This window comes from Thalassophryne amazonica, chromosome 16, assembly GCF_902500255.1.
Source record: "Thalassophryne amazonica chromosome 16, fThaAma1.1, whole genome shotgun sequence".
NCBI classification, from domain to species: Eukaryota; Metazoa; Chordata; class Actinopteri; order Batrachoidiformes; family Batrachoididae; genus Thalassophryne; species Thalassophryne amazonica.
In genome coordinates this window covers 52716584-52739129 of record NC_047118.1, presented here as the reverse complement: position 1 = coordinate 52739129, position 22546 = coordinate 52716584, and the positions used below count along the sequence as shown (strand labels likewise).

The 22546-nt window shown below is 39.4% G+C and overlaps 2 long non-coding RNA genes across 2 annotated transcripts in view; one reads left to right on the top strand and one right to left on the bottom strand.

Moving 5' to 3' along the window:
* The window catches only part of LOC117527614, a 177143-nt gene that overhangs the window by 74399 nt on the left and 80198 nt on the right, over window positions 1-22546 (bottom strand). The gene's annotated exons all lie outside the window — the stretch shown is intronic.
* LOC117527615 lies at window positions 1171-21283 on the top strand. Its single transcript, XR_004565576.1, has 3 exons — window positions 1171-1244; window positions 18759-18773; window positions 21272-21283. It is a non-coding gene; the product is annotated as an uncharacterized LOC117527615 (long non-coding RNA).

Here is a 22546-nt window from a genome sequence, read left to right as displayed (position 1 = left end):
GGGTGCTCATAAACAGCCATGAAAGGGGCCCCTCTATTCAGCTAGCTTAGCGAGATGCGCTTCACTGAGCCGCCCTTTTGTTTTCCACTTTTCTCACAAACCTAAGCGTAAAGGGGGGGAAGCGGTTGATTCTCTTGATGTGCACAGGCCCAAATGATGCCATTAGATTCATGCCCACTTTGGGTGAAAAAGGCTTCAACATTATTTGAAGTGATTTAAAAGACGCAGAAACGACGTGCCTACAAATCCTGTTTGGGAATAACTCTGGAGGAGAATAAATAGGCGAAGCACCAAGATTGTGAGTCTTCTATAGTATGCAAAATTGCTCTCACGTCCACAAGTGCTGCGGCTGTTAAAACAAAAGATGCAGAACATTCCTTTGTCACGTGATCGGCATCACTTTGATTGGATGATGCGTGGGGTTAGGAAGCTCAGTGATGTTCCCACGCTGCCTTGTTCCTGATGCAATCACATAACACCATAACTGGAAGGGGAGTTTTTCTTTTTCTAATAAAGGCTGAGCGCCAATGCTCCCACACAATTTGAACCATCAAAAAGAAAAACGTCCCCCATCATTATGACAGTGTACTCAGAAATCACATGTACACCAATTATTGGAAGGGAAAAAAACTAAACAATGAAAACAATTCCAGGTGTCAGGTTTGCCAAGGACAGTAAGGTGATTTGTAGTAGCGCACAAACACAACAGACTGAAACCTCCACCAGAGAACTCCTGGGATAATTCATTTTCCCACACATTGTCATGCTTTTTTTATATGTGGTTTGTTGTTTTACTCTTGATCATAGTAACAAAACAAAGTCATATTTGAAATGCCCAAATATTCCTTTTCCAACAAAAATATCCAAGATCCATCCATCTATTTTTTAAACCCACTTACTACAATTAAGGGTCATGCACACCTACGGACAATATAGTTTCCAATTCACCTAACATGGTTAGCACTGTTGTCTCACAGCAAGAAGGTCATGGGATCAATTCCCACCTGTGATCTTTCTGTGTGGACTTTGCATGTTCTCCCCGTGTTTGTGTCAGTTCCATCTGGATTTTCCACGTTTCACTGAAGAAAACAACTGTAACAAAAATCATTTTGAAGTTTAAAAAAACCTTGATTTGTGTTTTAAAAGAAGAAGAAAACAAGAAGTCTGATTAAAGCCACACTGTGTAGGATTTAGTCTCATCTAGTGGTGAGGATGCAGACTGCATTATAGCATCACCAGTCACAGTTTCCTTTCACATTTGCTTCTGTGGTGATGGAATTATTGCTCCATTTCACAAAAAAACAAAACAAAAACTTTTTAGCCTGTTCTAGCAACAAATAGATACTATATGGGTGAGCAACCAGTTTTCTGGCCACACTGCAAAATGCAAAAGGTTAAGTAAGCATGTCCCTTTTGGGCTACTGACGTCCTGCTCTCATGTAGATATGAAGGACTCATTTTAAGCTCATGAAAACACATTTATTGATTGTTGCAGGTAATTATACAAGCGACGCGCAGCGGCTCAAAGCTCGCTCATGGTACACTGGGTCCCAAACAGGAAGTGCCAAATTTTGAGTCCACAGTGAAACAGGAAATGTCAAATGTTGAACACTTCCTGGCATGGGTGGATGTAGAGCAGAGGCCAGGGGTGGGCTGGACTCCCCTGAAATCTGATTGGATATAGATGATTGGCATGTCAGGGCACATGCAAAAAAAAACAAGCAAACAAAATGAGCTGCATTTTGAAATTGGTGACACATATTGACTGCTGGGTCCCTCCTGTCCAGTAGTTGGAGATGTGTAAAACAGGAAGTTCTAATCCACCTAATTAGAAGAAGAAAAATCTTTGACCCAGATTTGAACCTGAATACGTCATTTGAACCATGGACTCCTAATGACACCAAAGTTATAACGGTGAGGAAACGACTGTAATTTATGTCAGAAATGAGGTCCAGATTGTTAAAAGCGGTATTTGTCCTTTAATTTGGGTTGCCTTATATATATGTGTTTCTCCAGTGATTTTAAACGAGCAGGCAGCTGTTGATTCATAAGATATAACGTGAAGATGCTCAGGCTGAAAGAAATACAGATAATTTACTCCTCCGCTGTTCTGTATAAAACCTGTGTAACCTCTTAATTTTGCTCTCTGAAGGACTTATTTTTAAATATCCTCTTAATTTTGCTGTCTGAGTGACACACCAATGACACAACTTTAGACAAATAAATCTAAAGTCATCTTCCTTAAACTCAAACTTAAAGCAAAGCTCTACAAGTTGATATAAATTAATTAAAAATATAAGTGGTGTAGAGGAGGATTGTCTTTAAAAGAAAACCCAAAAGTTCAGCTACAATTTGCCAGAAAGTACATTTGAGATGAAAGCTGAGATTTTATGTTTTGGTGAAAGAAACTGTTGTATTTTTTCATAACTGATGTAAATAAAGTCCAAGACATATTCAGTGACTTGGAAATGTTCATGTTTCCATCCCCTGACTTGTCTGAAGAAAATTGGATTTGACAATTTTAGAAATTTTTATTCTTTATATTTGTTGTATTTCTCAACTGTGTGAAATGTGTGAAATATCAAGTGTTCCAATACTTTTGGAGGGCAAAGTATCCTAACCTTATGATGAGTGCAAAATGAGTGTGGTATTATTACTGTTTTGTTTAAGAATGTTTAATTTTCACTGTTGTGTGAAACCATAGTTATATCATATATCATATTGACATGACAATATAGAGATATGATCATTTGGCGGGGGTCTTGCGGTGCAAAGCCCCCCCCCCCCCCCCAGAAGCTGAAAGGCAAAAAAGAAAAATGTTTAAAAAGGTGGGGGATCTGGGGGAGTTGAGCCCCCCCAGAAGCTGAAAGGTTTTAGCCATGCTAATGCTCCCCCGAAGCATTTGCTCAAAAATTCTTAAGGACCTAAATGACGTGGTGATATGCTGAACAGCTTCGCTCGTTCATGTCTGCGACATATATAGTTGTATGCAAAAATTTGTATTTCAACTTTATGTTGTACTTTCAACTGAGCTAATGCCACAAGATGTCGCTAGTTAAGTTGAAATAACTTAAAAAAAAATCTGCAAATTGTTCCCTCTCTTTTTCTAGTTGACACAGCAGTTCATTTTTTAGAGTGTAGGCCGTCCCTTTTTGAAGGCTCCTTGTAAAGCATCCAACATAAGCTGCTTTCTTTCCCCTAAAAATGAAGGATATATCAAATGTAGCCTTTGGAGCCCAAACAATCCCATGAGTCATTGCTGTTCCTTTCTTTTTTAATGGAGACCAAAAGAAAACTTTTGGTCTCTAAAGTTTGTATGCACAACTATAATTAAGTAATGTTTGATAGTAAAGTATAAATAAGTACTAAAATATGTTTCCGTCCTCTGCTGCCTCTAATGACCTGAAACTTGAAGTGTTTCATGGGCCACAGTCCTTAGACGTACGTATATGTAGACCCTGAACAGGGACACACTGACTTGCCAATTGTCATCCATTTTACTTTGACTCTGCTCCTCCCCTCGTTTGTCTTTTAAGCCATTGGCTGTTATGGCTGTGTAGCTACAACATTTCTATCACTGCTTGTTTGACAATTACTTATTGTGATTTAGTTTTATTATGTTTAACGCATATATATATATATATATATATATATATATATATATATATACGAGGTCTGTTAGAAAAGTATCGGACCTTTTTATTTTTTTCAAAACCATATGTATTTGAATCACGTGTGATTGCATCAGCCAAGCTTGAACCTTCGTGCACATGCGTGTTGGTTGCGTCGCCTGTGAGCACTGCCTTGCCCACCTCGTTAATCATGACGGACAAGCGAGGGGCCGTGGTTCTTGATGCCGTCGTCTTGCCAATTTTCCGATAGATCAGGGCAGCACATAAGCCAAAAAGTACCAGCCCTGCTACCATAAGACCAAATATGAATAAATCCTCGACGTCCTCAACAGAGAAAGGCGCCAAGCATGCAACATGCCAAGACCCCCAGGAGTCGAGAACATAGCCCGCAGGATGCGTTCCATCTGGGCAGGTAGGATCCCCCCGGTCCTGACCTTTTTGTAGAAAAGATGGTGTCAGTAGTGTTCAGAGACCAGCTGATCAATTCCATGGTTAATCCAATAGTAGTCCAATATATCCAGTATCCAATATAATTTGAGGAATTCACAGTCTGGTGAAGTAGGGACTTGAAGGTTAAAGCAGAGAACAGACATAAGGGAGAGTGGAGGAGATGCGACCGCCCTCGTCGGAGTCCCAGTGGAGGTGATAATACTGTGACACACACACACACACACACACACACACACACACACATATATATATATATATATATATATATATATATATATATATATTTAGAAAATTATCGGACCTTTTTATTTTTTTCAAAAACCATATGGAATTGAATCAGGAGTGATTGCATCAGCCAAGCTTGAACCTTCGTGCGCATGCAATCGTTCAGACATTTATTCGCAATAAAAATCCGACGAGAGGGGTGGACCACTGCTCATACAAAGCCTGCTCACAGGTGAATGACACAACCGACAGGCGTGAAAAAACTTACACACGCACACGAAGGTTCAAGCTTGGCTGATGCAATCACATGTGATTCAAATCCATATGGTTTTTGAAAAAAATAAAAAGGTCCGATACTTTTCTAACAGACCTCGTATATATATATATATATATATATATATATATATATATATATATATATATATATATATATATATATATATATATATATATATATGTGTGTGTGTGTGTGTGTGTGTGTGTGTGTGTGTGTGTGGCACAGTATTATCACCTCCACTGGAACTCCGACGAGGGCAGTCGCATCTCCTCCACTCTCCCTTATGTCTGTTCTCTGCTTTAACCTTCAAGTCCCTACTTCACCAGACTGTGAATTCCTCAAATTATATTGGATACTGGATATATTGGACTACTATTGGATTAACCATGGAATTGATCAGCTGGTCTCTGAACACTACTGACACCATCTTTTCTACAAAAAAGGTCAGGACCAGTGGATCCTACCTGCCCAGATGGAACGCATCCTGCGGGCTATGTGCTCGACTCCTGGGGGTCTTGGCATGTTGCATGCTTGGCGCCTTTCTCCGTTGAGGACGTCGAGGATTTATTCATATTTGGTCTTATGGTAGCAGGGCTGGTACTTTTTGGCTTATGTGCTGCCCTGATCTATCGGAAAATTGGCAAGATGGCGTCAAGAACCACGGCCCCTTGCTTGTCCGTCATGATTAACGAGGTGGGCAAGGCAGTGCATTCTCAGACTGTGATGACTCTTGAACTTAGGCGCAAGTTGGATGACATCTTGGAGCAGATGCGTGCCTTGCAGATGAAGTTGAAGATTTCGGAGGCCAGGGAATATTCTTAATTCATAATTGGGAATATTCTTAATTCATAACTGGGATTTGGTTTGTTCAAGTGGAACCGTAAAAAGTGTTTTTCACTGCTCAAACCACAACACGGCAGGCTTATCAAGCCTGAAGGACAAATTGCCCAACTGTTTTCCTCCAGAGGAATGTCTTCAGGCCTTGGTGATTATTTGGCTCCTTCTTATCTCAACCCACAAAGACAATAAACTGTTTTTCATAGGACTGAATCATGCTCCACTCCCTCTACCCACCCACCCCCCTCCTACCCCCCATCACACACACCCCACTCCGGCTTCTGCTCACGTCACACCCCTTCCTTCTGTGCAGGCAGAGTGGTTTTACCTGCAGCTAGTCCCCCCCCAAACTGATGGTGGCGCAACTCAGGGTTGCTGCGCGACCTTCATCCACTTGCCTCATTTCGGATAACGGACTTCTTCAAACTTAGTGCACATAAACAATGTCAAATGTGTATGTGTTGCCTTTAATTCTGATGCGTGCCATTATTATGGTAAACAAGTAATAATTGTGGACTAATTGCTGTCTGAGGTAACTGGAGTGTAAACGTAATTTCTCCACTGTGAGATCAATAAAGTATATCTCATCTCAATAAAGTTGTTTTCACCCATGTGTTTGTTTGTCTGATTGCCCGTAACCCACAATTGTTCATACATCATTATGACATTTTTCAGAGGATTCATATCCTGAGAGGCAAGAACTGATTGAATTTTAAAGTTCAAAGGTCAAAGTCAGGAGAAATCTTGGAAAATTGGAAAAATCCATATCTTTAACATTGAACGAATTTTCAAAAATCCATAACGCTCAAAAAAGATCAAAATTCTTTTATATTTGAGAGAGTTATGTAGGATGATATCCTTTATTGGCTGACAAAGTTTAATCCAGATCTGATTCAGATTACAGATTTCGTGCCCATTTAAATTTAACATTGAAACCCCATTTAATGCATTTTACATTATATCTTAACCAAACGTGTCCCAGTCACTCTCATATTTGAATGTAAGGTGCAGACTGGCACTCACTATCACCTGACAAAGTTTGATCCGGATCGATTCCGGATTGTGGATTTTGTGGACATTTGGATTTAATACTGAAAAGCCCATTAGGTGCATATTTTGCATTATATCTCAAACAAAAGTGCATCACTCTCATTTGTGACAATGAGGTGCAAACTGGCACTCTCAATGAATAGACTAACTTTGATCCTCATCTGATCTGTGTACGGATTTATCGAATATTTGACTTTAACTTTGAAAAGCCCTTTTGATCTATATTTGTTTGTATTGTATTTTTGCTTTGTGGAATTGGAAACTCTTGTTGGCGGAGGTTTGCACTCTACAAGTGTGATGCTCTAGTTTGCTGAAGATGATTTATTTTTTACAGTTTGCGGGCTCCATCCGTTTATTTGACTCATCCCAACTTTCATGCATTCCAAGTCAGGTGCAAAGTTTTTGCAGCATTCTGTGAGACTTGCTTTTTGCAAAATAACCAAAACTCGTAAAATTATTCATTGGATGAACTCAATTCAATTATGGGCAGGATTTCCATCGAATAAATATATATAGTCCGAACTAAAATAAATTAAATTATCTTGCATGCATGTGCTTTATTTGAGGTGGGGCTACATATATTTATTAGATGAAAATCCTGCACATAATTGAATTGAGTTCATCCAATGTATTAGTTTTTTGAGTGCAGTTTAAAATAAAAACAAAACATTTCAGCTTCTTTGTGCCTTGACATGGAAATCTTTTATTAGTTTCAGAGCGATTGTGCAAGAGATGTGACATTCCAGCAATGAGAGCAGGTGACAATTCAACAAAGACACCGGGTAGCCAATGGCATTCTGTGGAACTGGTCATCACGGTGCCCATTCGCTGACAGCAACCTAATAGGCATGAGAACCTGGCAGTGTCAACAAAGGGCCGGTGCCAAACAAAACCACTTGTGAGTGATCGGGCTCCTGAACAGGCTGAGTCCGGTTCCACTGCACTCAGCTCAGACTTCACTTCCTGTCCAATGACATATTTTTAGCATCAGGGAGAACATTTTCTACTCATTTGAATGTATGATATTGCCAGCTGCTGCCCATGCCTGCTGTCAGCTGCCCATATTTGAATTGTATAATAACAGCAGTGTACTTTATGATGATAGGCTACAAATGATGTTTAACCCTTTGATGGACACAGTTGGGGTGATGTTTTTGTGATATGGTACTCTATAAATACATTTTGACAATGCAGTCACTGTCAAGCTTTGGGAAATACCACTGAGCTACTTTGTTGCAGTTATTTTTCAGAATTAAAAGAAAAAAAAAACACTTTAAGAAAAAAACGTGGTACAATTATCTCCCCGTCACCATCACCACACAAACACACAAACAAACAAATCATCTAGATTTCAGGTTATACACAGTATTTTCGACGTTTTATGAAAGTCAGGTCATATTTAATCAATCAATCAATCAATTTTTTTATATAGCGCCAAATCACAACAAACAGTTGCCCCAAGGCGCTTTATATTGTAAGGCAAGGCCATACAATAATTATGTAAAACCCCAACGGTCAAAACGACCCCGTGAGCAAGCACTTGGCTACAGTGGGAAGGAAAAACTCCCTTTTAACAGGAAGAAACCTCCAGCAGAACCAGGCTCAGGGAGGGGCAGTCTTCTGCTGGGACTGGTTGGGGCTGAGGGAGAGAACCAGGAAAAAGACATGCTGTGGAGGGGAGCAGAGATCGATCACTAATGATTAAATGCAGAGTGGTGCATACAGAGCAAAAAGAGAAAGAAACAGTGCATCATGGGAACCCCCCAGCAGTCTACATCTATAGCAGCATAACTAAGGGATGGTTCAGGGTCACCTGATCCAGCCCTAACTATAAGCTTTAGCAAAAGGAAAGTTTTAAGCCTAATCTTAAAGTAGAGAGGGTGTCTGTCTCCCTGATCTGAATTGGGAGCTGGTTCCACAGGAGAGGAGCCTGAAAGCTGAAGGCTCTGCCTCCCATTCTACTCTTACAAACCCTAGGAACTACAAGTAAGCCTGCAGTCTGAGAGCGAAGCGCTCTATTGGGGTGATATGGTACTACGAGGTCCCTAAGATAAGATGGGACCTGATTATTCAAAACCTTATAAGTAAGAAGAAGAATTTTAAATTCTATTCTAGAATTAACAGGAAGCCAATGAAGAGAGGCCAATATGGGTGAGATATGCTCTCTCCTTCTACTCCCCGTCAGTACTCTAGCTGCAGCATTTTGAATTAACTGAAGGCTTTTTAGGGAACTTTTAGGACAACCTGATAATAATGAATTACAATAGTCCAGCCTAGAGGAAATAAATGCATGAATTAGTTTTTCAGCATCACTCTGAGACAAGACCTTTCTGATTTTAGAGATATTGCGTAAATGCAAAAAGCAGGTCCTACATATTTGTTTAATATGCGCTTTGAATGACATATCCTGATCAAAAATGACTCCAAGATTTCTCACAGTATTACTAGAGGTCAGGGGTAATGCCATCCAGAGTAAGGATCTGGTTAGACACCATGTTTTCTAAGATTTGTGGGGCCAAGTACAATAACTTCAGTTTTATCTGAGTTTAAAAGCAGGAAATTAGAGGTCATCCATGTCTTTATGTCTGTAAGACAATCCTGCAGTTTAGCTAATTGGTGTGTGTCCTCTGGCTTCATGGATAGATAAAGCTGGGTATCATCTGCGTAACAATGAAAATTAGCAATACCATCTAATATACTGCCTAAGGGAAGCATGTATAAGTGAATAAAATTGGTCCTAGCACAGAACCTTGTGGAACTCCATAATTAACTTTAGTCTGTGAAGAAGATTCCCCATTTACATGAACAAATTGTAATCTATTAGACAAATATGATTCAAACCACCGCAGCGCAGTGCCTTTAATACCTATGGCATGCTCTAATCTCTGTAATAAAATTTTATGGTCAACAGTATCAAAAGCAGCACTGAGGTCTAACAGAACAAGCACAGAGATGAGTCCACTGTCCGAGGCCATAAGAAGATCATTTGTAACCTTCACTAATGCTGTTTCTGTACTATGATGAATTCTAAAACCTGACTGAAACTCTTCAAATAGACCATTCCTCTGCAGATGATCAGTTAGCTGTTTTACAACTACCCTTTCAAGAATTTTTGAGAGAAAAGGAAGGTTGGAGATTGGCCTATAATTAGCTAAGATAGCTGGGTCAAGTGATGGCTTTTTAAGTAATGGTTTAATTACTGCCACCTTAAAAGCCTGTGGTACATAGCCAACTAACAAAGATAGATTGATCATATTTAAGATCGAAGCATTAAATAATGGTAGGACTTCCTTGAGCAGCCTGGTAGGAATGGGGTCTAATAAACATGTTGATGGTTTGGATGAAGTAACTAATGAAAATAACTCAGACAGAACAATCGGAGAGAAAGAGTCTAACCAAATACAGGCATCACTGAAGCAGCCAAAGATAACGATACGTCTTTGGGATGGTTATGAGTAATTTTTTCTCTAATAGTTAAAATTTTGTTAGCAAAGAAAGTCATGAAGTCATTACTAGTTAAAGTTAATGGAATACTCAGCTCAATAGAGCTCTGACTCTTTGTCAGCCTGGCTACAGTGCTGAAAGAAACCTGGGGTTGTTCTTATTTTCTTCAATTAGTGATGAGTAGAAAGATGTCCTAGCTTTACGGAGGGCTTTTTTATAGAGCAACAGACTCTTTTTCCAGGCTAAGTGAAGATCTTCTAAATTAGTGAGATGCCATTTCCTCTCCAACTTACGGGTTATCTGCTTTAAGCTACGAGTGTTGTGAGTTATACCACGGAGTCAGACACTTCTGATTTAAAGCTCTCTTTTCAGAGGAGCTACAGCATCCAAAGTTGTCTTCAATGAGGATGTAAAACTATTGACGAGATACTCTATCTCCCTTACAGAGTTTAGGTAGCTACTCTGCTCTGTGTTGGTATATGGCATTAGAGAACATAAAGAAGGAATCATATCCTTAAACCTCGTTACAGCGCTTTCTGAAAGACTTGTAGTGTAATGAAACTTATTCCCCACTGCTGGGTAGTCCATCAGAGTAAATGTAAATGTTATTAAGAAATGATCAGACAGAAGGGAGTTTTCAGGGAATACTGTTAAGTCTTCTATTTCCATACCATAAGTCAGAACAAGATCTAAGATATGATTAAAGTGGTGGGTGGACTCATTTACTTTTTGAGCAAAGCCAATAGAGTCTAATAATAGATTAAATGCAGTGTTGAGGCTGTCATTCTCAGCATCTGTGTGGATGTTAAAATCGCCCACTATAATTATCTTATCTGAGCTAAGCACTAAGTCAGACAAAAGGTCTGAAAATTCACAGAGAAACTCACAGTAACGACCAGGTGGACGATAGATAATAACAAATAAAACTGGTTTTTGGGACTTCCAATTTGGATGGACAAGACTAAGAGACAAGCTTTCAAATGAATTAAAGCTCTGTCTGGGTTTTTGATTAATTAATAAGCTGGAATGGAAGATTGCTGCTAATCCTCCGCCCCGGCCCGTGCTACGAGCATTCTGACAGTTAGTGTGACTCGGGGGTGTTGACACATTTAAACTAACATATTCATCCTGCTGTAACCAGGTTTCTGTTAGGCAGAATAAATCAATATGTTGATCAATTATTATATCATTTACCAACAGGGACTTAGAAGAGAGAGACCTAATGTTTAATAGACCACATTTAACTGTTTTAGTCTGTGGTGCAGTTGAAGGTGCTATATGATTTTTTCTTTTTGAATTTTTATGCTTAAATAGATTTTTGCTGGTTATTGGTAGTCTGGGAGCAGGCACCGTCTCTACGGGGATGGGGGTAATGAGGGGATGGCAGGGGAGAGAAGCTGCAGAGAGGTGTGTAAGACTACAACTCTGCTTCCTGGTCCCAACCCTGGATAGTCACGGTTTGGAGGATTTAAGAAAATTGGCCAGATTTCTAGAAATGAGAGCTGCTCCATCCAAGTGGGATGGATGCCGTCTCTCCTAACAAGACCAGGTTTTCCCCAGAAGCTTTGCCAATTATCTATGAAGCCCACCTCATTTTTTGGACACCACTCAGACAGCCAGCAATTCAAGGAGAACATGCGGCTAAACATGTCACTCCCGGTCTGATTGGGGAGGGGCCCAGAGAAAACTACAGAGTCCGACATTGTTTTTGCAAGTTACACACCGATTTAATGTTAATTTTAGTGACCTCCGATTGGCATAACCGGGTGTCATTACTGCCGACGTGAATTACATCTTACCAAATTTACGCTTAGCCTTAGCCAGCAGTTTTCAAATTTCCTTCAATGTCGCCTGCTCTGGCCCCCGGAAGACAATTGACTATGGTTGCTGGTGTCGCTAACTTCACATTTCTCAAAACAGAGTCGCCAATAACCAGAGTTTGATCCTCGGCGGGTGTGTCGTCGAGTGGGGAAAAAACGGTTAGAGATGTGAACGGGTTGGCGGTGTACACGGGGCTTCTGTTTAGGGCTACGCTTCCTCCTCACAGTCACCCAGTCGGCCTGCTTTCCCGGCTGCTCGGGATCTGCCAGGGGGTAACTAACGGCGGCTAAGCTACCTTGGTCCGCACCGACTACAGGGGCCTGGCTAGCTGTAGAATTTTCCACAGTGCGGAGCCGAGTCTCAAATTCGCCCAGCCTGGCCTCCAAAGCTACGAATAAGCTACACTTATTACCAGTACCGTTACTGCTAAAGGAGGCCGAGGAATAACTAAACATTTCACACCCAGAGCAGAAAAGTGCGGGAGAGACAGGAGAAGCCGTCATGCTAAATCGGCTAAGAGCTAGTAGCTACGCTAAGCTAGCGGATTCCTAAAAACACGCAAAGTGAATAATGTGTAAATAATTTAGAGGTGATTCAGCAGAAGGAGTGCTTTAGTTAAGGCACGTAAAGATTACACTGGGAAACAAATCGTAATCTAGATAACTAGATCAATCTAACTGTGCAGATTAAACAGCTAACAGATACAGAAAAACACCGCTGTGCTCCGGAACAGGAAGTGATACAATACCGCAGTGAGAGCCAACCACCAGAGAGCCAACCACCAGAGTGATTTAGTGACAATCCAATGAAAAAGTACTTTTACTTTTACTTGCCTATCTATGCTCCCTTCAGGATCTGCATGGAAATGCAGAGTGACCTATTTCAAGCCATCCTCAACATTTTCTGCAGGTTTTGTGAAACTCCGTATGAGTAACACTTCCCATTTGGCAGTTTGGTTAATTATTTTAAAAATGTTCTCAAACTTTTATCTGCATCTACTTCTAAAGGTAATTCAAGAACAGGTCACACATTTCAACCTATTCTTCTTCTTCTTCTTCTTGTATTATTATTATTCTTAGTATTATTAATAATAATAACAAGAGAAATAAGAGATTTCTGACGTCCGCCAATCCAGATCCACATCACCTCCAAAATTCAGTAGAGTCTTCCATGCCCCAATATCTATCTGTACTACAAATTTGGTTGGAATCCTTGAAGTAGTTTTGACATAATACTTCAAAGCCTATATAAAGTGATTTTTTTTATCGAGAATCCAGATCCGGATCACTTCCAAATTTTAATGGAGTCTTCCTTGTCCAAATATATATCTGTGGTGAAATTTTCATCAATATTCGTGCAGTAGTTTTGACGTACCCCATATGGAAACGATATACAGTACATACGTACATTTTATACAGTTTGTATCTGTTCTATCTCAAACTTGTAAGTAATGCATGTGACAGTCAAACCAGATACAAGATCCTTAGTAAATTTGTACAATATGTAACATATAAATTGGGAACTTAAAAGAACAATATATGACAGTAATTCCACATACAGATTCCTTATGTGATATGTGTAATATCAAACTGAGACTTAAAAGCACAACACATGTCAAACAAAGATTTAGTACTGGAACTGATGTAACGTCTTGTATTTTTCTATTTCTTTTCCATATGGGAATCCTGCTAAAAGACAGACAAATAAATAAACGCTGATGATTTTATTACATCACTGGTGGACATAATAATACAACAAAACTACCACTACTACTACTATTACTACTAATAATAATAATTATTGTTATTTTATTTTAATTGTTGGCCTTGTTTTAGTGAGTATTTACATTAGAAGTAAAACTAAATATGGGAAAACAAATTGGAGAAAATTGGTTTTAAAAAATCTATTTATGCCTAAAACTGACTTGCAATTAAAAAAAAAAGGTTTAAAATATACTGGTTCTGCTTCTTTATTAGTGTCTATCAATACTTTTGGAGGAGTCTTTTCTGTGACTTGTGAAGTGCAGCTTTGTTGTGGTTTGGTGCTGTATAAATAACACACATAGAATTGAAATAGGTCAAATCTTATGTTTCACTTATGCTTCATGGAAATCTGTTGTTTTGACACAGTGCATGTAATTCCAGATTATGTGATACACAGTGAAAACTGTGGACACTGATTTTATCTTGAAGGACAACAAAGTAAAACAAATGATCCCCTAGCTGCACTGTATAACACTACAGTCCATACCAAATAGTAGCAGTTGGAACATTTGAATGAATACGAAATGATGGGTTTTCCCCCACCCAGCATAGTTTTCAACTGTCTAGCCTGTCAAATCATATCACTTCTAATTGCACATGACAGAGCCATCAGATGCCCTAAATACCTCACTTATCTGCACTTATTACCAACACAGTTGGTTTGAGATACATTTTCTCTTGTAGTCACCTCTGGCATGATGAACAGTTATGTGAACATTGTGTTCTCTGGACTGCAGGAAAGGACAAAAGTACCGACTGTTCAATGGCAGCACGTGCAATTTAACCAAAAAATCCTAAAAACTAGTGGTGTAATCGGACTGCATTCATTTCCATAACTTCAAGTTGAAGCTCGAAGGAAACTTAGTATGTGGAGTGTTTCATAGAATTTTAACCTCAATGGCCATGATGGTGACATATCAACAGGAACGTTCATTTAAAAAATAAAATTGTGGCCAGTTGGATTCAAACATGGGCATTATGTAATTAGTTCCTCACATTTCCAAAAGTTAAAACCTCTAGGTAATAACAGCATAGAGTTTCTCATGGTTTAAAACTTGTACTAAGACACTTAAATGGGGTATTTCACCTTTCTAGAAGCACAAATATGTTAAAAATATAAACGCATTGGCAGCCACTTTGGATTCTAATATGGCCGCCATCTTAGTTTCCAACATTTCTAATATGTAAAACCTGTAGGTAATCATTGTAAAGAGTTTCTCATGCCTTAATATGTACACTTGGATATGAAGGAGGACTTTCACAGACTTTAATATGTGATTCTACACATTTTTCTGGTCCTATCCTGAAAATGTCACCTTCTTTCATAAGATTTCAATTTTTATGCTAAACAAATTGGACTATAAATCACAGCTCCAAACGAAGAGATCATAGCTCCTAATGTGCTCTGTAAAAGGTTTGGTGAACACTTTACACATATTTTTGTGGGTTTTCACAAACAGATTATTACTCATTTATACAAGTCTAAATTGAGCACTTTTGCACCTCATATCAACCCACAACTCATTCAGCAGTGCCTTTATTTTTCCACAGTTTCTGTTCCTACAAGCAGTCGTGGGCACAGCTAACTGAAAAGTTAGCTTCAATAACCATTAAACCATTAACTGAAAACATAACTTTTATAACAATAAATTGCTTCAAAAATTTGCAGAAGTTACCGGTAACCGTTAACTTTTAGTATTGACTCGGTCGCGGCCACATCAGAGTACACTGTCGGCTACTGATAAGCCAGTTTTGAGTTTAAGTGCCGCAGGGCTGCTGGGTGAATTCAGGACTACAAACACAGAACAAATGCACAAAATAAATAAATAAATAAATAAAATCTCAAACACTGTTATTATCTTTATCAAAAGCAGTAAATCACAGTGTTAGAAGTCACAGTTTCTCACTATATTATATGTAAGGATTAAACAACTCAAAGCCATGCATTATATGGTTTGAATGTACAACGCATAGTCTAAAACACATTCAAACCATATAATGCATGGCTTTGAGTTGTTTAATCCGCTTATACCATGGTTCCACACAGTGAGCTAACACACAAATATTTATTTAAGTTAACAGAACTTGATAAAATGCGTAAGTATTTGGGACTATTTTATGCCAGTCTCAAGATATTGTCATCCTTGGCAACCGTTCTCTTCTTCTTTCCCAATCGTGTCCAGTTCGTCCGATGTTAAATCTTTATGCCGTTGCTTTTGCTGTTCTTCTCATCTGCTCTCCTCCTCTTCCCATTGCTCAAACGTTTTATTTTGGCCAAAACTATTAAAATTCACTTGGAAATCCATGTTTTATCACGTTTCTGTCATTCACCTGTCAAAACACAGCTGAGTCTGGCGCCAACTGATTGCGCGTTGCGAAGGTGACGACCGGAGAGGAGTGATATTACAGTAACTTAACACTCGCCAAACTACTGGCGTATACACAAAAATAATGCACACCAGTCAGACATGGAATTCTTACTGACCATGGTATAAATATTTATAAACCATTAACAGCGCTATGCCTCACCTGTATTGCGTTCACAAACACAAAACAAATGCATGAAAAATAAATAAATAAAAATACTGACTTCTGAGCTACTTACATACGGTTTTTCTCCACATTGTAACTTCTTTTGGGCTTTATGTTGCAACAACAGCCTTCTTACCAGTGCTTTTGTATTTTAACCTGTGAACCGGAAGTGTTAGCTAGCTCTGTGCATTCATAAACAGGAACTAACATGTATGATTTTTAGGGTTTACAAATGTTTTTGACCGCTAGATTTACTCACTTTACCAGCAAAAAAAATTGTTAGCAGACTGAAAGTTAGCAGAACTAAATTTAGTGGAAGCTAATTGGTCCACTGATGGTTTTCAAAGTTAGCTGAAAAGCTAATGTGCTAACAAAAACATAAGTTTCGCTAATTAGAGGTTAGTGGATTAGCGGAACTGTGCCTACCACTGCTCTCAAGTGATCCATACTACAGTCCACACTGACTAGACCGTCAAACGTTTCAGCTATAATTGGTCCAAACCAGAGTTTGAAAGTGTTTTCGTGCCGCCACAAAAAAACTCAAACTATGAGAGGAAATGAATCTCCGTCCAACTGCAATGGACAAGACAGGGTATGTGAAAAGTCTCCTCAAGGAACATGACACTTATAAGCACTATATATTTTGGCAGAAGATGTGGTATGTGGAGCAAAGATCATTTACAAGTGAGCCTCACTGCTTGGGTTTTGTTTCAGGGCCATACTTGTTAGATTCAAGAGGGCTGGTAATTCTATCCAAAGAAATTTCTTCTAAAGAGCGCGTTATGTTCACGCTGTGATAAAATGGTTACTTCTGTATACACCACTCCAGCACCTTAGTGCCACTGGTGGTCTGAAAATTCCATTTGTAAAGGATAAAATATCCACTGGAATGGCCATGATGTCAGTGGAAGTTGTTTCCAGGATGTCTGATTACGGGTCGTGTGGGCTTCTTCTGATAAGATTGGTAAGCAGACCTTTAGAAAGCCCTCATCAAACGGCTTGTTGTCTAACATGCTGCCTCAGTCCAACTATCTGTCCATCTCACCACATTGTGGGCTAAACGGACACAGGTAATCAGGATTATCAGGATTGTAGAAACAATGATCTAAACTTGGACCATGCAAACATGGGAGAGGTTTGTCAAACTTTCTTTAAGACTCAAATCAACTTTTTAGAAGACTGCTGTCTGACAGCAGCTGTGCACAAGCTCGACTTCCGGCACATTTTGCAATGTTGAGCCTCACATTTTCCTTTTTCTGTTCCTTTGAGTGACCTTACTTGCACAAGCAATGCTCCAGACTCTCTGTCAAACCGGTTGGTGGTGAAATCACTGTTTCATTGTGATGCCTGTTGTCATAGATACACCCAGGTGTTGCTCACGAGCCAAAACTGAAGAATCAGAAGGCCGAGGCGCTCGCTAATCCTTCTACCACAGTGTGTCAATAATCAGGAATGCACTGTCTAAACTAAACCATTGTTCCCCTGCCAACAAAATCACAAATATAAGCTCTGACACTGCCTGTGGGCACTGCAGTGCCTGAGAGTGGAGAAGACGTGAAGTGAAGAGAAAGAACAACAAGAACCTTTGATATCATTCCAGACAGCTTAATTCTGCCTAAATCATAAAGCTCCCCGCTACAGTGCAACGGGGAGATGTATAGAGTAGTACTGTTGTGTAGCTGCTTTGTACAGTAGGAGAAAGTGAGACGTGCATTTGAGATGACACTTTGAACTCACAGTAAGCTGTAAGACAGCAGGAAACATCCTCTAAAGGGTTTTGAACTTATCACCATTTGAGTCAGATTTCTACAACCCCTGGCAAAAATTATGGAATCACCGGCCTCAGAGGATGTTCATTCAGTTGTTTAATTTTGTAGAAAAAAAGCAGATCACAGACATGACACAAAACTAAAGTCATTTCAAATGGCAACTTTCTGGCTTTAAGAAACACTATAAGAAATCAAGAAAAAAAGATTGTGGCAGTCAGTAAACGGTTACTTTTTTAGACCAAGCAGAGGAAAAAAAATATGGAATCACTCAATTCTGAGGAAAAAAATTATGGAATCACCCTGTAAATTTTCATCCCCAAAACTAACACCTGCATCAAATCAGATCTGCTCATTGACATTGACCCTATGCCATGACATTGACCCTATGTGTCTTTTTGCAAGGAATGTTTTTGCAGTTTTTGTTCTATGGCAAGATGCATTATCATCTTGAAAAATGATTTCATCATCCCCAAACATCCTTTCAATTGTCCAAAATATCAACATAAACTTGTGCATTTATTGATGATGTATGACAGCCATCTCCCCAGTGCCTGTTACCTGACATGCAGCCCCATATCATCATGACTGTGGAAATTTACATGTTCTCTTCAGGCAGTCATCTTTATAAATCTCATTGGAACGGCACCAAACAAAAGTTCCAGCATCATCACCTTGCCCAATGCAGATTCGAGATTCATCACTGAATATGACTTTCATCCAGTTATCCACAGTACACAATTGCTTTTCCTTAGCCCATTGTAACCTTGTTTTTTTCTGTTTAGGTGTTAATGATGCCTTTCGTTTAGCTTTTCTGTATGTAAATCCCATTTCCTTTAGGCGGTTTCTTACAGTTCGGTCACAGACGTTGAACTCCAGTTTCCTCCCATTCGTTCCTCATTTGTTTGTTGTCATTTTTCGATTTTTGAGACATATTTGCTTTAAAGTTTTCTGTCTTGAGGCTTTGTCTTCCTTGGTCTACCAGTAGGTTTGCCTTTAACGACCTTCCATGTTGTTTGTATTTGGTCCAGAGTTTCGACACAGCTGGCTGTGAACAACCAACATCTTTGCAACATTGCGTGATGATTTACTCTCTTTAAGAGTTGATAATCCTCTCCTTTGTTTCAATTGACATCTCTCGTGTTGGAGCCATGATTCATGGTCAGTCCACTTGGTGCAACAGCTCTCCAAGGTGTGATCACTCCTTTTTAGATGCAACTAACGAGCAGATCTGATATGATGCAGGTGTTAGTTTTGGGGATGAAAATTACAGGGTGATTCCATAATTTTTTCCTCAGAATTGAGTGATTCCATATTTTTTTTCCTCTGCTTGGTCGAAAAAAGTAACCGTTACTGACTGCCACAATCTTGTTTCTTGATTTCTTATAGTGTTTCTTAAAGCCAGAAAGTTGCCATTTGAAATGACTTTAGTTTTGTGTCATGTCTGTGATCTGCTTTTTTTCTACAAAATTAAACAACTGAATGAACATCCTCCGAGGCCGGTGATTCCATAATTTTTGCCAGGGGTTGTATGATGTACAATGAGGGCCACGTCAAGGAAAAAATCTGAATCAAATTTATTGCCAAGTAAGTTCTCACATACAAGGAATTTGATCTGGTGTTATTGGTGCATAAACAATAATAAAAAAGAAAAGGGAAAAAAATATTTGTGTATACTGTATACGAGGGCTGTCAATAAAGTATAGGTCCTTTTTATTTTTTTCAAAAACTATATGGATTTCATTCATATGTTTTTACGTCAGACATGCTTGAACCCTCGTGCGCATGCGTGAGTTTTTCCACGCCTATCGGTGACGTCATTCGCCTGTGAGCACTCCTTGTGGGAGGAGTCGTCCAGCCCCTCGTCGGAATTCCTTTGTCTGAGAAGTTGCTGAGAGACTGGCGCTTTGTTTGATCAAAATCTTTTCTAAACCTGTGAGGCGCATCGAAGTGGACACGGTTCGAAAAATTAAGCTGGTTTTCGGTGAAAATTTTAACGGCTGATGAGAGATTTTGAGGTGATACTGTCGCTTTATGGACTTCCCACAGAGCGAGACGTTGTGCAGCGCTCTCAGGCGCCATCGTCAGCCTGTTTCAAGCTGAAAACCTCCACATTTCAGGCTCTATTGATCCAGGACGTCGTGAGAGAACAGAGAAGTTTCAGAAGAAGTCGGTTTCAGCATTTTATCCGGATATTCCACTGTTAAAGGAGATTTTTTTAATGAAAGACGTGTGGACGGGTCCGTGCGGACGGGTCCGCGCGTCGGGACGCAGCCGGCGCGGTGCGGCGGCACAGGAAAAACACCTCCGTGTTGATAACCATTTGTAAAATCCAGGCGGCGTTTGATGGCTTTCAGTGGAGTGAGTATCTGAGAAATTGTTTAGCAGTTGGACATGTTCCAACTTGTCCTTAACGCTTCCAACAGAGGTGCTTTTCCTGTGGCGGAGCGTCGCGGCTGCTGCGAGCTGACGCTGCAATCCGTCCGCACGTCTTTCATTAAAAAAAATCTCCTTTAACAGTGGAATATCCGGATAAAATGCTGAAACCGACTTCTTCTGAAACTTCTCTGTTCTCTCACGACGTCCTGGATCAACAGAGCCTGAAATGTGGAGGTTTTCAGCTTGAAACAGGCTGACGATGGCGCCTGGGAGTGCTGCGCGACGTCCCACTGCGTGGAAAGTCCTTAAAGCGACAGTATCATCTCAAAATCTCTCATCAGCCATTAAAATTTTCACCGAAAACCAGCTTAATTTTTCGAACCGTGTCCACTTCGATGCGCCTCACAAGTTTAGAAAACTTTTGATCAAACAAAGCGCCAGTCTCTCAGCAACTTCTCAGACAAAGGAATTCCGACGAGGGGCTGGACGACTCCTCCCACAAGGAGTGCTCACAGGCGGATGAGGTCACCGACAGGCGTGGAAAAACTCACGCATGTGCACGAGAGTTCAAGCATGTCTGACGTAAAAACATATGAATGAAATCCATATAGTTTTTGAAAAAAATAAAAAGGACCTATACTTTATTGACAGACCTCGTATATGTTCACTGTAAAATAAATATAACGTAGTGCAAGGATGACAAATCTGTACTTTGTGGAAATGCAGAGGCAGGGTAAATGGGGGTCTCTGGCATTATTTATAAGTCTAGGTATGGATGGAAAGAAGCTGTTTTTGTGTCTTGAAGTTTTAGTCCTGATGGACATCAACCGTCAGCCAGAGGTGAGGCTGACAAAAAGTTTCTGTCCTCTGTGAGAGGGATCGGCCGCTATTGTACTTGCTTGCATCAGGGCCCTTGAGGTGTACAGGTCTTGTAGGGATAGCAGATTGCAGTTGATCACCTTCTCTGCTGCGTGGATGATACGCTGCAGTCTGCTCCTGTCCTTAGCAGTGGCAGCAGCATACCAGACTGTGATAGAGGAGGAGATGATGGACTCAGTGATGGCAGTGTAGAAAAGGGAGGATAAAGGGAGGAAGATGTTTTTGTTTTTTAATTAGTATTACTTTGCAATTTGAGAATAAAGTAAAAATGTCAAAATTTATGTTGAAATGCTGAGAAAGAAGTCAAAAAGTTGAGAATAAAGTTGCAATACAATTTAAAGAATAAAACTGAAATATGATTTTTATAATAAAGTTGAAAAACAATTATGAGAATGAAGATAAAATCGAAATCGAAAATGAAGCACATTTGTTTCATTGAAAACATCTGCAGCCCAGGATCACACAACTTGGTGAAATGACTGATTGTGCTGCATAATGTAACGTTAGCACGTTTTTTTTCTGGAAGCACGGTTGTGCCAAAGTTACAAAGTCATATTTGTGAATGACTGAGATCTGAATACAGCTGTTTATCAAGGTCACAAACCCTTTAAAATTTTGGTGTTGCTCAGGATCAAATTTTGCATCATTTATAACTATATTTTCCAGAGTAGTAATTCTATCCCCCACCACCACCATCCGCACAAATATGTAAAATTAAATAAATAAAAATTCTGAGCTAATCAGCTAATTAATTTTAACATCGGGAAGAGTTCATTAAAGTAGGCTGTTGATTGGGTTCCAGATGTGGATTCTGCACTAATTTTAACCAATTATTATTATTTTTAATGAATAATCCAGTGTGGTGTGTATGCAACCCTTCAATCAATTTTACAAAGAGTTTTAAACTAACTGCTACAACCTTTGGGGAATGATGAGTTTTGTCAGTTTTGCATTGATGAGGATCAAGATATAAATTCTTTATAATTACATCCATCAAGGACATAATAAAGTCATAGGCATTTTATTTATTTATTTGTCTGTCTTTTAGCAGGATTATGTCAAAACTACTGCACGGATTTTGACAGAATTTTGACCATAGATATTAGGCCATGGAAGACTTGGAAGATAAATTTTGGAGGTGATGCAGATCCAGATTCTGGATCAAGATTTCACTTTATATAGCCTTTGAAGTATAAAGAAAAACTACTTCACGGATTCTCACCAAATTTGCACCACAGAACGATATTAGGGAATGAAGACTCTACTGAATTTTAGAGGTTATCCGGATAGTCAGACATCATAAATCTCTGATTGCTCTTTTTCTGTATCCTGTCATTATAGCAATGTGCCATTTTCAAAATACTGATGATCTTCACCAAAGGATTTTCAGATGATCTTGATGAAAAATTATGGATTAATTCATTTTACAACAGAAAGAATTTGTTGTTCATGCATCCAGATATGGATGGATATGGATTTTTTTTTTTCAAC